This window comes from Papaver somniferum, chromosome 3, assembly GCF_003573695.1.
Source record: "Papaver somniferum cultivar HN1 chromosome 3, ASM357369v1, whole genome shotgun sequence".
Taxonomy (NCBI): domain Eukaryota; kingdom Viridiplantae; phylum Streptophyta; class Magnoliopsida; order Ranunculales; family Papaveraceae; genus Papaver; species Papaver somniferum.
Window position 1 is genome coordinate 11430926 of NC_039360.1, and position 17570 is coordinate 11448495.

General features: G+C 40.1%; 1 long non-coding RNA gene across 1 annotated transcript; it reads right to left on the reverse strand.

Annotated features, from left to right (window-relative positions):
- Positions 1-5476: 5476 nt before the first annotated feature.
- On the reverse strand, positions 5477-6480 carry LOC113360924. Its single transcript, XR_003364871.1, has 2 exons — positions 6075-6480; positions 5477-5714 (listed from the first exon to the last, which is right to left on the reverse strand). It is a non-coding gene; the product is annotated as an uncharacterized LOC113360924 (long non-coding RNA).
- Between the last annotated feature and the right edge of the window lie 11090 nt (positions 6481-17570).

A 17570-nucleotide genomic window follows, 5' to 3' on the forward strand; every position in this document is an offset into this window, starting at 1 on the left:
CTCCTCCTCATGTCAACGCGGAGGGTCATCCTTTGTTCGGCCGACACCCTGAGGAAGTCAGAGGAAATCCACTACCTACCATTGCTGATCTCATCAAAGTGCAAGAGACTCTTGCAAAGAATCAAACCGATATGGCTACAGCACAGAAGGAGCTATTTAATCAACTGAAGGCTCTCACTGATACAATGTCAGGGAAGACCCAAGGAAAAGGAAAAGAGAAGTAAAAATCATCAGACGCTGATCCTGAGGTAATTTCGATTCACACAGTAGATGATGATGAAGTCTGCAAAGCTGCGGACGATTCAGCGAAGGAGTCATCAAACGTCATCACTCGGGAAGATTTGGAACGCCTTCTGGATAACCGTGGAAAATACAAGACCCCAGATGTCCATCGTCACCAGCTTCCATACCCTGCTGCTACGCAAAGGATTCCTCTTCCAAAAGGTTATATCTCTCCAACCTTTACTTTGTATGAAGAAACCGGCAATGCTCGGGAACATGTTTCTCGGTTCCTGAAAGCTTTGGGTGAACATGAGCATAACCATGTTGTTCGCCTCAAAGAAAATTTGGCCTGCACTGAGACCAAATTTTACATAATCCGAGAAGATCCAGGATATGAAATGATTCTTGGACGCACATGGATTCATGATGGGAAGGTGACACTGACACATTCAATTACACATCTCTATGCTGAAGAAACCTCTGACTCGGAGGAAGAAAAAGAAGATATCTCACCATTCGAGTATCTGGAGGAGGTTAAAGCCTTGACATAACTTACACAAAATCCTGAGGAACATCCAAACGCTTTCGTCAAGAGATTTCGCACTCAGGAAAGTCTTATTCCTTCTCATGTGCCCATATCGTCAGTTTTCAAATATGCTTATTTGGTCCAAGGGCTTTACTCCACAAACAATTTAGCAATTGCAAAATGCTATGAGTGGATAATCTCTCCACAGCAATATTTCACCCAATGGTTGGGTCCGGAATCTCTTCAAGTTTATCATCCAATCAAAAGATTCATTGCGGAGGATGTGGCTAAGCATGACAGACATTATGAAGGATACTCCTTTCTGAACGAGTGCTCATATGTGCCACGACCACATAATCTCATCACACGAGGAATTCCGAATCAACAGAAGATATTCAAGGCGCGGTCGACCAAACCTAACAAATTTCATGAAGGAGACCTGGTTCTCAAAGCAGTTCAATGCGGTGTTCACTCTGCAAGAAACTCCAATTAGGAAGGACCATTTATGGTTTCTAAATCCATAACCGGAGGATACTACAAATTAATCAACACAGACGGCAGAACCCTGCCAGTAATTCATGAGAATTGGTTTACGAAGCCACTTCACATTGAAGCCAACTCTTTCTGAATTCTCCAAGTTAAACTCGCAATCAAAGAGTATATCTGGAGTCACAGTATTTCTGGCCCTAGTGGATATATCACTTACGACATGCAAGATAATACCTACTTTCATTGTTAAAGCATAAGCACGTCCAGGATCCCTGTCAACAATCAGATGACCAAACTTCTTCCATATTTTCTCGTACAAGCTTGCATATCCAATGGGAACGCTGAATCCACCAACTAATTTATGATACGGGAGTGAAGCATCAAATGGAGGATCAAAATAAACTCCTGCACTTGGATATTCATGCACCACTATATGGTTCTCAATTACTGGAGCAACTTTTACAATCGGGGCAACAGTTTCTTCAGTATTCACTACTGGTGTTTCGGTTTCTTCTATCACTGAAGCAGCAACAATATGGGTTTCTATAACTTCAGTGACAACCTTCTCATGGCCTTGAAGTGAAGGGATGTTTGTCTCTTCATCAATAACTCCAGGGCAGTTCGAGTTATCCTCATTGGTTTCAATATCCTCAACTTCGGCATTTGACACCTAATACGAAGATTACATGAGGTTAGAGTCATTCGAGCATGAAACCAAGTGAGATTATAAAATACAATATACAAGCAATGCAACATCATCAAATTTCATCATTATACACCCAAGACACGAGCAAATAGCATGAAAGTCATGAAAATACGTTTTACGGTAATCTCGTCTGAAAATATGTACTCTGCTCTGTACTAAAAGACAAACTGGGAGCAATCTACAAGGAATCTGAGGATGGGTTGTATACCATTGTCTTCTTATTTCCTCTACATCGTGTCAAAATTTCATGACAATCCAATGAACAAGCAAGGAGATGTGGTCAAAACATTGAGCAACATACCATCTGAAAAAGTTCTGAAAGTCTCCTGGAAGTTTACTGTTTCGCCTTTTTCAGGCCCTGAACGTGCTCAAAACTTAAAAATCTTCTCTCCTAAAGCTTGGAAATTTTCCGGGCTCGAATATGCATATGCATATCATGAAAATCCGACTCCATATGAAGGTTTTACAACGTTTTTGCTAAAACACTGAGTTCTGAATTTTCTGACGACGAATTTCGACTAAGTTTTTCGTGTATACACATGGATTCTCATTCATTCATTCACAAATCAGCACTTTCATACTTCTATGAAGAGGATACAGGATATGTACTTACTTGGGGGTCTCCGAAGTATTCAAGGAATTGGGATTGTCCGTGTTAAGGACAAAAGGCTCATTACTTCTACTCGGCTCCGAATCATTGGAAGTGCTTTCGTCTCTATTCTCATAGGATGGCCGGGTATCAGCACTCTCCGTCTCCATGACGACATCCTCCTGGATACATCCTCAACAATCAACATTTTATTCATAAAGCATCATAATTGAATATGCGAAGAAATACTTACGGATTCTTCTTCATCGCTCAAATCAGGAATTGTTTGCTCAGTAGCAGAAAATCGAAGACCGTCGATACTTGATGGAGTAAAATTCTGCAAAGGAATAACAACATTGGTTTCATGATCCTAATAATGCGTGCGAGAAAAAGTCACAACAAGGGAAATATTGAGAACTCATCAAAGAACCAACTGGGGACTTTACGGTGTTAGTTCTCATAATTTCATGAAGATTATATGAAGAAACATACCTGAGAACATCCTGAAGACGACTTTCGTTTATCACCAGAGAGATACTTCAATCTTGGTCGACCAGAAATCATCTCAGTAGAAGGGGGATCCTTCACTGGAGGCTGACCAACCATCACGAATTCATGCAACCGCTCAAGTTGTTGATCCCAAAAATCTACATAACCTGGAGTTAAATACGCAAATCTCTCGGAGCAAGGAAACCAGTAATTACTTCCTTCCACATGAGTATGGTCCAAATGAGTCATAAGTTGCTCAACTGATGGCTTCCTTCTCCGTATAGTTGGAACACACTGATCCATACCCATCTGTCGAGCCGCCCTATCAATGTTATATTCCTCCACTGAAAACTCTCCATACATGGCCGATAGAAAATGACCGGGGGTGCAACTCAACATGAAAGATCTCTCGCCATCATTCAGATTCACACCAGACGTCAGAACCACACTCTCTCCAATATTGAAAGTTTTCGGCTGAGAAACATAAGCAGGAACTGACACCCACGGGCGGAAGTTGAACTCAGATTCATCATCTAACACATCAATGAGGCGTGCTTTAGATCGGGGCTGCTTTGTAGACCAACGCATGATCCTGGCATTATCTTTCTCAAAGAAGATGTGACGAGCATCAGCATTCGGTCCTTGCAAAATATTACGTGGAATAGGTGCATAGTTCTTGAAGTGTTCCCACATCAAAGCTTGAAGAAACATCGTGTTGGCGTAACACTCAATCTTCATAAAGCCATTCAACACACTGGAGTTTATTATCAAGGAGTCCAAGTTAGAATACAAAGAACCCAGGAATAATCTACCTATCGGAAGTTGCTCACCTTGAGCCATCTTGATAGCAAAGGGGATCACGAAGGGCTTCAACAAGTTTCCACTTTCTTCAAATATGTCTCTGGACATCCATAAACATAAGAAAGCAGCAATGGGTAACATACAGTCGATGGGACTATCAGAAACCTCGTATTTTGGCCACCAGCGTGTTAACCAGTGAGCATAGCATCCTTTACTGCCAGACGCCTTATTCACTTCCTCCATTGCAGCTGTCAAGATGTTATAAACTGCAGTCTCCTCATCTGAAAGATCCCCATGGAGATTGCCCGTGATTGGGAGATGCATCAAAGCAGCCACATCCTCTAAGGTAATGGTAAACTCTTCCCATCTACATATGAAGGTGTGAGCGGGAATACACCAACGAGAAAGTAGAGCCACAACACCTCTCGCATCATAAAAAATGAATAAGTCTCCAGATGCCTGAATAGCTCTCGTCACTTGCACCTGATCGAGCACAGCCCTTACATGAGGGAAACCCAACATATGTCTTGCCCATCCAGATTATTTTTCCAAAGGTCGTCGAGAAAGCTTAAACTCTATGATTGATGCAAAGAAGATCCCTCGTTCAAGGAAAAACCGGATCACTGTCTTAGGAGTCACCAATTTCTTCTGAGTAACATTTCTGGGATTTATCAGAAGACGATACGCTGGATATTTGAGATGTTTTTCAGCTTCCTTCTGAACCTCAAAAACTGCATCATCCACATTCGGGACATTCTTAATTCCAGGGGCTTCATCCTCTTCTTCGCCAAAGGAAGTCTCATCCATACATGTTTCATCTCTGGAGATATCATCATCAACGTACATCTCATCTCTCGAAACGTCATTAGCCTGGGAGTTGGACATCTTTGCGGAGTAGCTGTAAAATTCACACTGCATTCTACTTCAGTACATCATCCAGTTATGAAATTCAACAAGATGATGGAATCATGCAAATGGAAATACTAACATCTAGAAAATGGTATTTCTTAACTCTTACCTTTTCACGATTCCACTAACAATAGTGATAGTAATGCGAAAGTTAAACACCTCAAAAATCGTTCGTCTCTTCGAAACCTACAAAAAACGAACGAAACTCAGATTTCCATAAAATCATGAACATTTCTACTGTGTGAACATTCACCATGGAATTATGAAAACTAAAACATTATTTCATCATAAATAATTGTTTACTTTGAATATTCCTCAAAATCAAACTTGGGTTTTTGAAAATATATGTTTACAAAAACATGAACAATAACTCACGTTTTTATTTTTGTGAGTGATAAATCACGCAATAAAAAAAAATCCGTGAGCATGTCATGGTTTTGTATACAAAGATATTTTTCGTAGACAGATCACGATCTTATATAAAAAAAAAATTCTTCGTATCATCGTCCGTCTTTAAAACGAAGGTTTATTTCAATTTTTGTGATAGCACACACCTTATAAGATAAAGTTTTGATTTCCATGAAAGCTCATAAACAAAATTTTATCACTGGAAACAAGTCTATATAAAAAAGGGATAATTAGAGTTTAGTACTCAGGTTTTGACCAACACTAGGCTTTCGTTTAACATTTGTCCAACGCTAGGGCTTGGTACCTGGACTGGACGTTGACTCGTGTTGACTGTTTATGACCAGACTTTAATTAGTTTTACAAAATAAAAATACTGTAAAATTATGAGTTTACAAGTATACCCCATGATGTGGAATCAGAAAGAATAAACATGGAATTAAAGAACCGAAGGAATCTTCACCAGCAGCTGTGTCTTCACTTCAAAGTCTGCTCAAATCCATTCTCATACCCATGACAAGCACGATTCCCATATTCTTCCCATCTTCCATTCATCTTGCAGCCACTTCATTCTTTCCCTGATTTTTGTTCATGAAAGAAACAACAACTCCCCAAATCTTCATTGACCACAACATAATTTGAGCAAATTCAATAACCCAAGAGAAAACAACACCAAATTAACCAAATTCTTGACCTAGTGATGGTATATATTTAAACCAAAGAGAGAAAATGTTACAAATCATTTATACCCACACTGCCTCTCCAAATCGACTCCAACATAAAACCCATTACCAGATTCATGTTCTTAGCCGACTGTTCTTGCATAAAACCCATCAACAGATTCATCCAAGTAAAGATTTGAGAATGAAAAACGAAGATTTTTAGATCGAAAGAGGATGAAAATGATTAAGTGATGATTGATATCAGAGGGGTCTTACCAATTTATTGAGAAGCTTGGTTCTCCAAACAATCGAGCAAATGTGCAGGAGTTGCAATAATAACTTCACAACCTCGACTAACCATATTCGCTTGTTCGTCACGAGATTGTTTGTTATTGATCGATTAATTGGATGAGTAGTTCGTTGTTGATATTTAGGGAGAAGAATCAACAATTGATTCTGAAACAGTAAAGAGACATGGAGAATTAGGGTTTGGTTAATCATAAGGTAGGGTTCTTGGTTATAATTGAAGTGTTTCCAGAAATTGGAGATGGGTGTTGAATCCATTGAACGAATTAGGTTGAAAGTATAACTGGGATTGACTCTAAAATGCAGGAGAGATAGATGGAGACGGAGCAAGTGGTGGTGGTGAAGCGTGAAAGTTTGGAGAATGAAGAGAAATAAGAAAAAGATACTTCTCCTTATTTACTCTAAGAATTTTGTAAATATTAAGAAAAGTAAAGGGTATAATAAGAATTTTTAAAATAATTAAAAATTTTACAAATTTTTACTTACTACTCAATGATAGACACATTTTTGTGCCTAATTTGTCCTCAATGTCCGTATTGTTGGAAATTTATTTTTATACTAATATTGTGTTTTTATGTATTTTTAGGAAATAAACATTGTTGGAAAATTCGGCTCGAAAAGTTGATTTTAGCACCCGGAGGACAAGTGTTATTCGGACTCTCGCTTTTGGATAAGGGGTAACCTAATTACTAAGGGGAACCCCCAGGTCACCCCCAAGGCAGCTGCTATTCGCACCCCTACTCTGGATAGGGGGCTACCAGTTTCTTCCCCATTTGAACCGAGTTTTGGCGGGAAAAATAGTTCTTCACCTGCGTAATTGTTGAAGAAAATTTTGGACGTGATATAAGGAGATTCAAGGGCTAGTTTTCATTGGGTTGGACCTGTTATAGCCAAACAGGGATGGTATGGGTGTTCGAATCGAGTTATTTGGGCTGGATAATCGTGGGATGCAAAACAGGGAAGATATTCTCAAAACAGGGAAGATATTCTATTCTCGGAATTTTTGGATGGAAGATACGTGCATGGATCGACTGTATTGGTTGGAAACAAATTCTACAGCTCAGAGAAGACGCGTGAAAGAGATAAACCAGGAAACAAATCCCGTAACAAGTCAGAAGAATAAAGAAAAAATATCGGAAATATTATCTTCACTGCCGGATTATATTGAAGTTATTACAAAGATTTGGTCGACCTGTTGAGTATAAATAGGTTGCTGGGATTGAGGAGAAGGGTGTTGAGAGTTGGGAGTAGAGAGGAGAGCGCTGCAGAGGAAGAATCCACCATTTTTCTCTGTTGTTGTTGTTCCCATTGATGAAGATGAAGAACACGAAGAACAGACAGCCAAAAACCGTCGTTCTTCAACAGTGACAACGACCAGTCCTTGTGGGTCGTAGTCAGCTACGCAGACAACAGCAGTATTCTTTTATCGTTCTTTTTAACGGTGTTTGCAACAATTATAAACGTTGCAAACACCCGATTTTCATCATTTTCTCTTTATTTCATCACTGTGAACCATTTTTGAGCCATAAATAATTATTTTGAGAGCATTTTTACTATGATGAGTTAAACCCCAACACTGGGACGACGGAGGAGGCCAAGCTTCATACATGGGTAATTTAATTAATTCTTTTTAAGACTTTTGCATTAAAAATTAATTGAAATATGATTTGATTAAATTGTGTGTTATTTGATTAGATGGGTCATGCTTAGATTAGGTGATTTGATGTTCCATGCTTAACATTTACAATCAATTTTGAGAATCTACTTTGGCAAAATAAGAGTCCATATAACTTATGTTTTGAGTGATTATTGTCGAGAATAATTCATTGAGCCATATTTTATGAAGATTGGCCGAATCATTAGTCCCAGTACCTCTCACCATTGTTAATATTTTATTGTATATATTTATCTTTTTTATTAAGTCCAAAAAATTATCCTTCAAAAATCCGAGAGTTTGAACCTTCATTACTACAACCACAACAATCAAAAAACTATAATCACTCAACGGAAGTTAAGACTTAACCTAGTCAACAGGAGTCAACGTCCAGTCCAGGTACCAAGCCCTAACGTTGGACAAATGTTAGACCAAAGCCTGGTGTTGGTCAAAACCTGAGTACTAAGCTCCAATTATCCCAAAAAAAAAAAAACTTTTTTCCTTCGTTCTATCGTCATTCTTTAAAACGAGGGTTTATTTCGGTTTAGTGAAAGTTCACTCCTTTTATGATAAAACCTTGGTTCTCATGAAAGTTTTATCACTGGACCTAGGTCTATGTATAAAAAAAAATCTCTCCTAAATCAGGAATTTTTATTAGTTTCTCAAACTAACGATCAAACGAACATATGTTTTCAAAGAAAAAGGGGTTTTTCAACAAAACTCACACTCATATATATGCACATGTATACGTGACCCAATCATGATCACTTCATGGAACTCTTATGAACTTCAAAAAAAAAAAAACATTCTGTACCTGGTCGGCGTCGGCCGGAAATTGGCGGGACGGTGGTGGCGAGGGTCGGCGGCGCTGGAAACTCCAGCGAGAATTTTCTTCCTCCCTGGCGTGAAGGTGATGAAGGGGTGATGAAGGTAGTGGTCGGTTTAGGTGAAGTAAAAAAAAAAGGGGGATTAATTCCCTTTTATATCAAATTTTATTTCCAAAACCTAATTTCACAAGGATATCCTTATTGGGCCCGGCCCGCGAATCCTAAACGACCAAGGTCCCATCGTCCAAATCAGCGGTTCAACACCAATTCATGCTCATCGAACGATGCTCTATCATGCTACTGGGATCTTCATTCAAGTCGTGGTTTGCTCGTACTATCAAAATCCGGTAACGTTTTAACTTATGTCTAAGTTCAATTACTAATATTGTTATAACCGGAAAATCACCATTTAATGCTGACACAGGAACACGGCTGTTCCTCATTAAGCAGGGGACTTAATGTAGATGGTGGATTTTTAACAAAGGCTAAAATCGTAAACCCATAATTATACGAACTTCTGATCCAGCAATCAGACGCGAGTATCGAGACACAGGTCTCTCATTGAATCTCTGACTGAGAATACTGTCTCTCAGAGTACATGCAGATATGTAGTCTCTCGGCTAGGCAAAGGCATATCTCATGAATATTGAACACTTCAGTAATTACTTCTATATAGAATCACGAGATTGGACGGCTCCTAGACAGCTTTCCTGCTAGTATAGAGCAATAACGTCTTCAGGATACAAACAACAGTTTTCCTGACTATATAAAGGATATGACGCTTCAACTAGCTCATGTCGCTCAGAATAATTAATGCTCCTAGACAATTGTACTAGTATGGATCGATCAATTAATTATTCCTAAATTCTTGGATTCATCCACTGAATATTTGAAAATATTCAAATATTTTCGTAATATTTCGTTACTTCAATCTATGGTTCTTCCCAGCAGAATTCCATGGGTTAGTAATAAATATTCAACATACGGGCGTCTGAGTTACCTTCGAGTAAGCCCCGACTCAAAAGGTGCAAGTGTAATCGACGATGATGCACTAACAATCACCTGAATGCACGAACGAGTATTTCAAAATACGACGAAACAATGAACCTATGCAAAATAGGAAAGAAAATAATAAATAATAAAATATTGACCAAGGCGCTGGGGGACTGGGCCCACTAGTCAGTCGGCCGTGTCGTGGCCAATCCCACGCCAGTTTTATATTTTATCATATTTTTGTTATTTTCCTTGATCTTATGAAAATCCTTTCATTTGAAAAAATATCCTTCGTTTTGAGGAAACTCCTCAGTTTCATGGTGTTTCCTTCGCACCAAGGAAATAATATAAAATTGGGAAAAATGCCATGGGGTCGTGTTTATTGGCCAACCGGCCATGCCTTGATCTCGGCCGGCCCCACACCTCATGGTTCCTTATTATTTTATTAATATTTCCCTAATCTCATGAAAACTCCTTAATCTCATGGTATTTTCATGAAAAATATAATATAGAATTAGGGAAACTCGTGGGACCGGGCCCCAGCCGGCCGGCCATGCCCTAGCCGGTCCCACACGTCCCTTTATTTTATTATTATTATTTTAAGTTTCCTTGATCCCATGAAATTCCTTGATTTCACGGTATTTCTCTCAAATTATGAAAATTCCTTCAAATCATGGAAATAATAGACAAAAATTAGGGAAACGCACGGGACCGGGCCGCAGCCGGCCGACCATGCTCAAAGCCGGTCCCACACGCCCTTATTTTATTATTTTAATATTATTTGTTTCCTTGATCCCATGGAAACTCCTTCACTTCAAAGAAACTCCTTAATTTCAACAAACTCCTTGATTTCATGATATTTTCATAAAATCATGAAAAATAATATAAAATTAGGAAAGGCACCATGGGACCATGGTCACTGACCGACCGGCCATGCCTTGGCCTCAGCGGTCCCACGCTTCATCATTCCTTCATTTTATAATTATTTTCCTTCATCTCATGAAGTTTCCTCAGTTTCAGCAAAACCCTGATTTTGTCATATTTTCTCAAATGGTTGCTCAAACGCACGCCAGAAAATACCAAAATTCTCAGAACTAAGATACGAATGTTTTGACGACGTGAGCATGTTACCTTGACCGACCAAGGTTGGCTCTTTGGATCGCATGGAGCCGGTCCCACATAGTTTCATGAATTGACCTAATTTGCGCAATTGCACGTATTAGGTCCAAAACTCTTCCAAATAATTTTGGAATTTTCATAGAGCGATCGTCATTCGATCCCGTGACCATCCAGGACCGGTTTCATGACCCCTTGGTCGGTCCCTCATCTCTTCATAATTAATTAGGTTTTATCACTTAAGGCTCAGACGAGCATATTTCAAATAAATGATTAAACCAGCATTTAATCATTATTTCATCAACAAATCACCAACTCTTCAAGAGACCTTGGTATTTGCTCACTCGAGCATATAGGCGCTACATGGCCGATACATGATCCCATGTAGCCGGTCCCTCCTTCATTCCATGGTTAATTTTCAAATAAACCATCAATTGGTCATCAATTGATCGAATTAGGGTTTCTGAGTCCAATGATCATAATTCCAGATTCAAACACCAATAAATTTACGACAATCTCATGATCAGTATTTTATTAATTATGCTCGGTTCAATTACCAGTATTTTAAATGAATATTTTATCTTGGTCACGCTACCAATAATTCATCAAATGAGCAACATTTGCTCAGATGAGCAATATTTGCTCAAACCAAGGAATATTGGTTCAACTATCAATATTTCAACAATTCATCGAATGAGCAATACTTTCTCACCTTAACTATCAACGTTTACTTAAGAATCATACCTCTGTCTCAACAGGCAGGTTCAATTCATGAGTCTCAGGACATTTTGCAAGATCATGTTCAACTCAGCAAATACATGGACTCATCGTCCCATAAAGTCATGAAGTCAACAACTGACTAATTAACCACGAGACGTCAATCGTGTAACATGGGGGGATATTAACTAGGGTTTTGGTCTGGCGGTCTACGGCACGTGTGTTCATACATACGATGGAATGTGAGCAAGTCGTGCAATCAGTTGAAGGAGTTAACAAAGTAGTGGATGGAAAATCGACCAAGTCTCCGCACGATGAGCAACTGGTTTCACTCTTTGATTCCATCAACTGTCACACTTCATGGGATCATGGTGTCTACAATTCCAGCAATATAAATAAGTCTCTGAATCATGATTGAATATACAAGAATCTCACGTCAAACAGACAACACGAGATTAAAAACTCATCATCTGAGCAATTACTCTCAACAGAGATTCAATCATTCAGAACTTATCTTATTCAGAATACACAACACACCTACAATCTTTGATTACCATCGATTCCACACATTTCTCAACTTCCCTCCTACAGATCGACCCATCCTCTCTTGTGATTGAATTTACTCTGGAACGGACATTGTCTTGGTTTAGGCCGGGGTACTACAGATTGATCTCTCGAATTCAAAGCACTCCCTTCTTGCAGAGCATCTGTGTGAGGTTGATCATTTCGCTCGGTTCAAGGAGTCTCCTCCGCACGGTCGTCTCCTCAATTCCGTAAAAACCAGAAAACGTTTTGCCCCATCTACACCTTCATGCTGATGGGGATCCAGTTGTGTTTAGAGTTTTATGGATGAGTCATCTCCAACTTTTCGCAGATATAAAACTTTTTTATAACTTCCAATCCTTTGTTTATTCTTTGTCAGATCCAAGTACCACTTTTCTTTAAAGGATCATAAAGAGGATCTTTGTTTCTTAAGTATCCAGCACTTAAAGAGTTTGACCCACTATAAAATTTCTTCAGTTAACATTATCCAAGCCAGTTTGGCTAGAAGAGCTAAATTAAAAAAAAAAAAACAATTGTATCTTTCAGATCCAAACCACCATTTCTTATTGGAGCACATTTATCTTTCCAGGCCTTTGGATATAATCCACTTGTTGATGGTGGTTTTTAGTTCAGGGTTAAAATTATAAAACCTTGCATCTAATGTGTCGTCACTTTGCGAGAAAACTGAGCCATGTAAGAGTGATGAGGGTCAACCTCTCCACTGGCGCATTTATTGAGCCGTTCAATATATTTGCATGAAATTTATCCAGACTGGTGCATATAGCAACAATCCCAGATACTCTGTAAATTTCAACGCCTTGCATATATTACTCACTAATGTAAGACCCTCTGAGTACTTTTCCTATGTTATGTTCCCCGGCAGAACCCTTAATATTGGTATGGCATGATGGATTTGTGTTCACTCGCAGTAGAGTAGCACAAATTTCCAAGTATCAAGGTTGAGGTCCTTGCAAGAAATACTCAGTCAGAAAGCATATTTCTCTCTATAAATAAAGAATTTTGTGTCAACACATAGAATTCAATCAATTTTCTGATAATTCACAACATTCGTAAATCTAACTAATTTGCAGAAATTAGGTTTTTGCGCCCTACGTAGTATATTAAGGCCCCGCTGGTCAAGATTATGCTTGAACAACTAAGAAATTGGTCCGCCATGGATTAGTAGGTTCAAAGTCCTACCCGAAATCAAAAAGCAAAGAATAAAGGAGCCGCGGAGTAAGAGCAACAATAAGAGGAAGCGTGGCCATGTCATTGGCCATCCGGCGCCACTTGGCCACACCCGATGCTACCCAACCGTCCATTACTCCTTTGTCGACTAATCAGGTCGCTTTAAACCTGTCACACTCCCATGAGTTGTTGTTAGGCCCATACTTGTCGTCCCTATTCCCCATCGACCAATCAAGTCGCATTAAATCTGCCACACGCACCAAAAGGGTGGTCACGCCCGTGCATGGCTGGCCTCCTACTTTTATTGACCAATCAGGTTGCTCTAAACCTGCCACAGCTTTAAAAGAGGTGGAAATTGTGTCAAGAGGTCGCCATACTAAGTTGGCTTCCCAAAACCGCGCCAACATGCTAACGGCATGCCAAACGTGCCAAAAAGCATTCCAATCACACATGCCAAACGGGCATGCCAAGTGCACATGCCAAACGTGCCACTTACCGCGGCAGCATGCCAAAACGTACCAACCCACTCTCTGTTCGTGACCAGCATCACAACAGACTTCAATCTTGGCTACCCTAACCGTAAGCGCGCGGCCATGCTCTAGTGGCGGTGGATGGAACCCTAACTTATAATCGTGTCACAAAACTATGCCGCTGGTATGCCCCGAAAAGGGTATAGAAATTGATCCCCGGCAGCGGCGCCAAAAACTTGGCAGGCCAGGAGATATGTATAAAAATGAGCGCAATGAAACGGGGGCCTACAGTAATACCGCAAGTGCACGGTCGTCGGTTGTAGCTCGTGCAAGTACGGGTCGATCCACAGAGATCGGGTGTGTTTCGGAAGTGTTTTAGCTAATTGGGTTCCTAGATTTGCTTTGGGCTTAGAAGCCTTTTGGCTTAAATTGGGCTTTGAGTACTAATGGGTTTGAATGCCCTTTGAATGAATTGGGCTTAGTGGGTTTGTTAACAATAAAATGAACTGAGCTTGGGCTCAGTTATCTTTGAAGTGCAAATGGGCTTTGGGCCTTTGATTGAGCTTTGGGTTAAGCCCACAGTTGATTTGGATTGGGCCTTCAACCTTAACCTAAGCTGGGATTTGATTTCAGTGAACTGATTTGAGCTTTGGGCTCAACAGTTCAACTGTGAATTGGGCTTAACAGTTCACTGGGCTTTGGCCTTAACTGGGCTTCAGAGGCTTTTGGAAGTGAACTGAGCTTTGGGCTCAGTTGGTTGGGCTCAGTTGGTTGGGCCTTTAGCCTTTGGTTTCACTGAAGTGGACTTGGGCTCAGGAGTGAAGTGAGCTTTGGATGGACTGAGTGAACTGTGGTCTAGGGGAGGAAGCAGCAACAGGCAGGAAAAGGAAGGCAGCAGCAGGAGCAAGAGCTGCAGCAGTTTGGCAGCAGCAACAGCAGAGGCAGCTGCAGTGTAGCTTGGCAGCAGCAACAGCAGGAAAAGTGCTGCAGGGCAAGTGCAAGAGAAGTGGAGTGGCAGCAATGCAGCAAGGGTTGCAGCAGCAGCTTGGCAGCAGCAGCAACACAAAGCAAAGAAGGCAATGCAGCAGCAGCACAAGTGTTGCAGGGGAATGAAAGGCAAAACAGAATGCACAAGCAACAGAATGTACAAGCAGCAAGCCAAAAGAAGTAGCATAAGCAGTTAAGACTGCACAGGGCAAAAACAAGGAAGAAAACAGCAGTAAGGGAAGCAACAAGAAAACAAGTAGCAGCAGCACAAGGCAGTGCACAGCACAAGGCAAAGATGGAGTGTAAACAGTGGCAAGTAACAGGAAACAAAAATCAAATAAACCAAGGCTGTTAGCCAAGGGCAGGGAGGAGAAGAAGCTAACAAGGCTAAGGCAAAGCTAAGGCATACTAAAAGAATGGGAAGAGATAGTAGCAGTGGCTCTAGGCATACCAATGGAATGGGAGGAGAATTAGCTTGCTATGAGCACTAATTTCCCCCATTGCTCAATCACAACAATGCAAGAGAGTTAAGCATTCAAATGGAGTGGGAAGAAAACTAGCTTGCTCATTGTCACTAGTGAGCACTAGTTTCTCCCCACTGCTCAATCAAAACAGTGTACTGAAAGCTCTAACCTAGCATACCATCACTTCTTAACAATGAATTAAACATAACAGTGACATTAACAAGAGCAATCAGGATATGAAACCAAGCACTAACAGTGAATAACATTAACCTAAACAGGATACTATCACACATTTAAACAACAAATATACACATTAACAGTGATATGAAAATAAATGAAATTGACTGAACTTGAAAATTAACATTAAAATTAAAATTAAATTAAAACTGAAATTCAACCCTAATTGGTTACTTGGCTAGTCCAAGAACAAGTTCTACAGTGATACCCAACCCTCAATTTATACCCAGACAATAAAATTAGGGTTTCCCCCAAATTACAAATTAGGGTTTTTTAAATTAAACAAAATTTAACTTACAAACTCCCAAAATCTGCTCGACCCATGCCTCCTCTAGTCCTTGATGCTCTTCCTCTGCTCCTATTGTCCCCTAATTTCGAGTTATTTTACTCACCCCAAAACCTAGGGTTTCAGAGGTTGTGAGATGAAGAAAATAACTAGGCTAGGGATATGGGGGTGTTGTCGGTATGGAGATAGTAGTGGCAGTGATGGAACTGGTGGTGTGGTGGTGTGGTGGCTGTTGCGACAGCGGCAGCGGAGGGGAGGTGGTGGAGTTGCAGAGCTCTGCAACTGTCAGGGTGAAGGAGATGAAGTTTTGGGCGAGGGTGTTTGGGTGGATAATAGGATCGGTGCTAGGGTGGAAGCGGGAGCATCTGGTTCGATGTTTGGCGAGCTGAGCCGCTGGATGGATAGGGGATGGTAGGTAGATCGGACGGCTAAGAGAGAAGCAGTTTGTAGTGACCGTTGGATGTGGAACACAACGAAGTCAACGGTGCGAGATTAGGTTAGGTGCTGTAGTGTGGGCGGAACCATCGGTTTTGATGCCACAGGCATAGGAGCGACCGTTGGATTCAACTGCAATCTAATCTGATGGCTTTCATGGAAATGGGTATGGATAAAGGAAATGGATTTGGGTAAGGGTTTTGGGCCTTGGGTATACCAAGCCCATATCTTCTTTAAGAACAATTCTTCCTTCTTGAGCCCATTCCTAGCTTTTTGGTCTTGTGCGCAACATTCTTCGCGGCTTCCTTGCGTAATCCTCCCGGCTTTTCACTACTTTTCTGCTCTTTTTGCTCCGCAATTCATCCAGACTTTATTTATTACCTAAAAATGCAAAATTAATTAATAAAAATATTTATTCTTGAAAACAATGAAAATACAGAAGATGGGATAAAATGTTAGAATTACTGCGCAAAAGATGAGTTAAATGCCAACAAAACAGGATAAATATATCAATATTGGCACTCATCAATACCCCCAAACCTGAATTTACTTGTCCTCAAGTAAAACAAAACTAAGGAATCCTAACTATACCACTGTCGCTGGTCTCTCGAATGCATTTAGCGTATGCACTAAGCCTTTTAAAACCACTAGTGTCCCTAGTGGACGAGTTGAAGTCTCGTGAAGGTTTACCAGAGGTGTGCCTACAAAACCTGGACAAAATATGAGCTCAGATTCCATCAACGTGACATGTGCAAAACAGTTAAGCTCACAGCAAAATGGAGATGTCAATCTAGCTATCGAGGCACAATCCTAGCACTGATAACAAATAAGGACATGTGATAAGAGTGTAAAGTGTATCTACACATGTGTAAAGAAAGATCTGAAGTTATGACTACTAATCACCAAGAGATAGTTCTCAGGCTAAGAACTGAGGTCGAAATCTAGCTAGCTGTCCGGACTTTACGAGAATTGTGAATGAGTTGGAGGTATTCACAATTACTCGCGTTGTACATCAATGGCATACACCCTCCTTGCTTACAACACAAAAACACAAAATATGACTATTTACATGACTCTTATTTACATTGACTATTCTCTTTTTATTTTGGAACAAGAGAGGATGGAATTGAACAATACTTGATTTTTTTGTATTTTTCTGATATTTTTTTTTTCTTTTCTTTTTTTTTTTTTTTTTTTTATGCTAATGATACTGATTTTTACATATGGTAGCACTTTTGATACATAACAAAAAGAAACAAAAAATTACATGACACTTTGCAAGGGTAGCCCTTTTTGATGCACCCAGTTAAATTCGATGGTTGTTTTTCTTAATGTAACCTCCATCTTCTATCCACCAACCAAGAACAAGCTAGTCAAGTTTCGTTCAGTATTCTAAAGTGATTGGCAATCGTGACTTCCTATCCAACACCTTGAAGATCGAGGCCATACATGTATTGGTAGATCGTGCGCGTGCAAATTCTTATCACTATGTGAATTGTGCTAGAATCAGGGTGCCTAAATATCAGACTAAGACTCCTATAAAAAATAC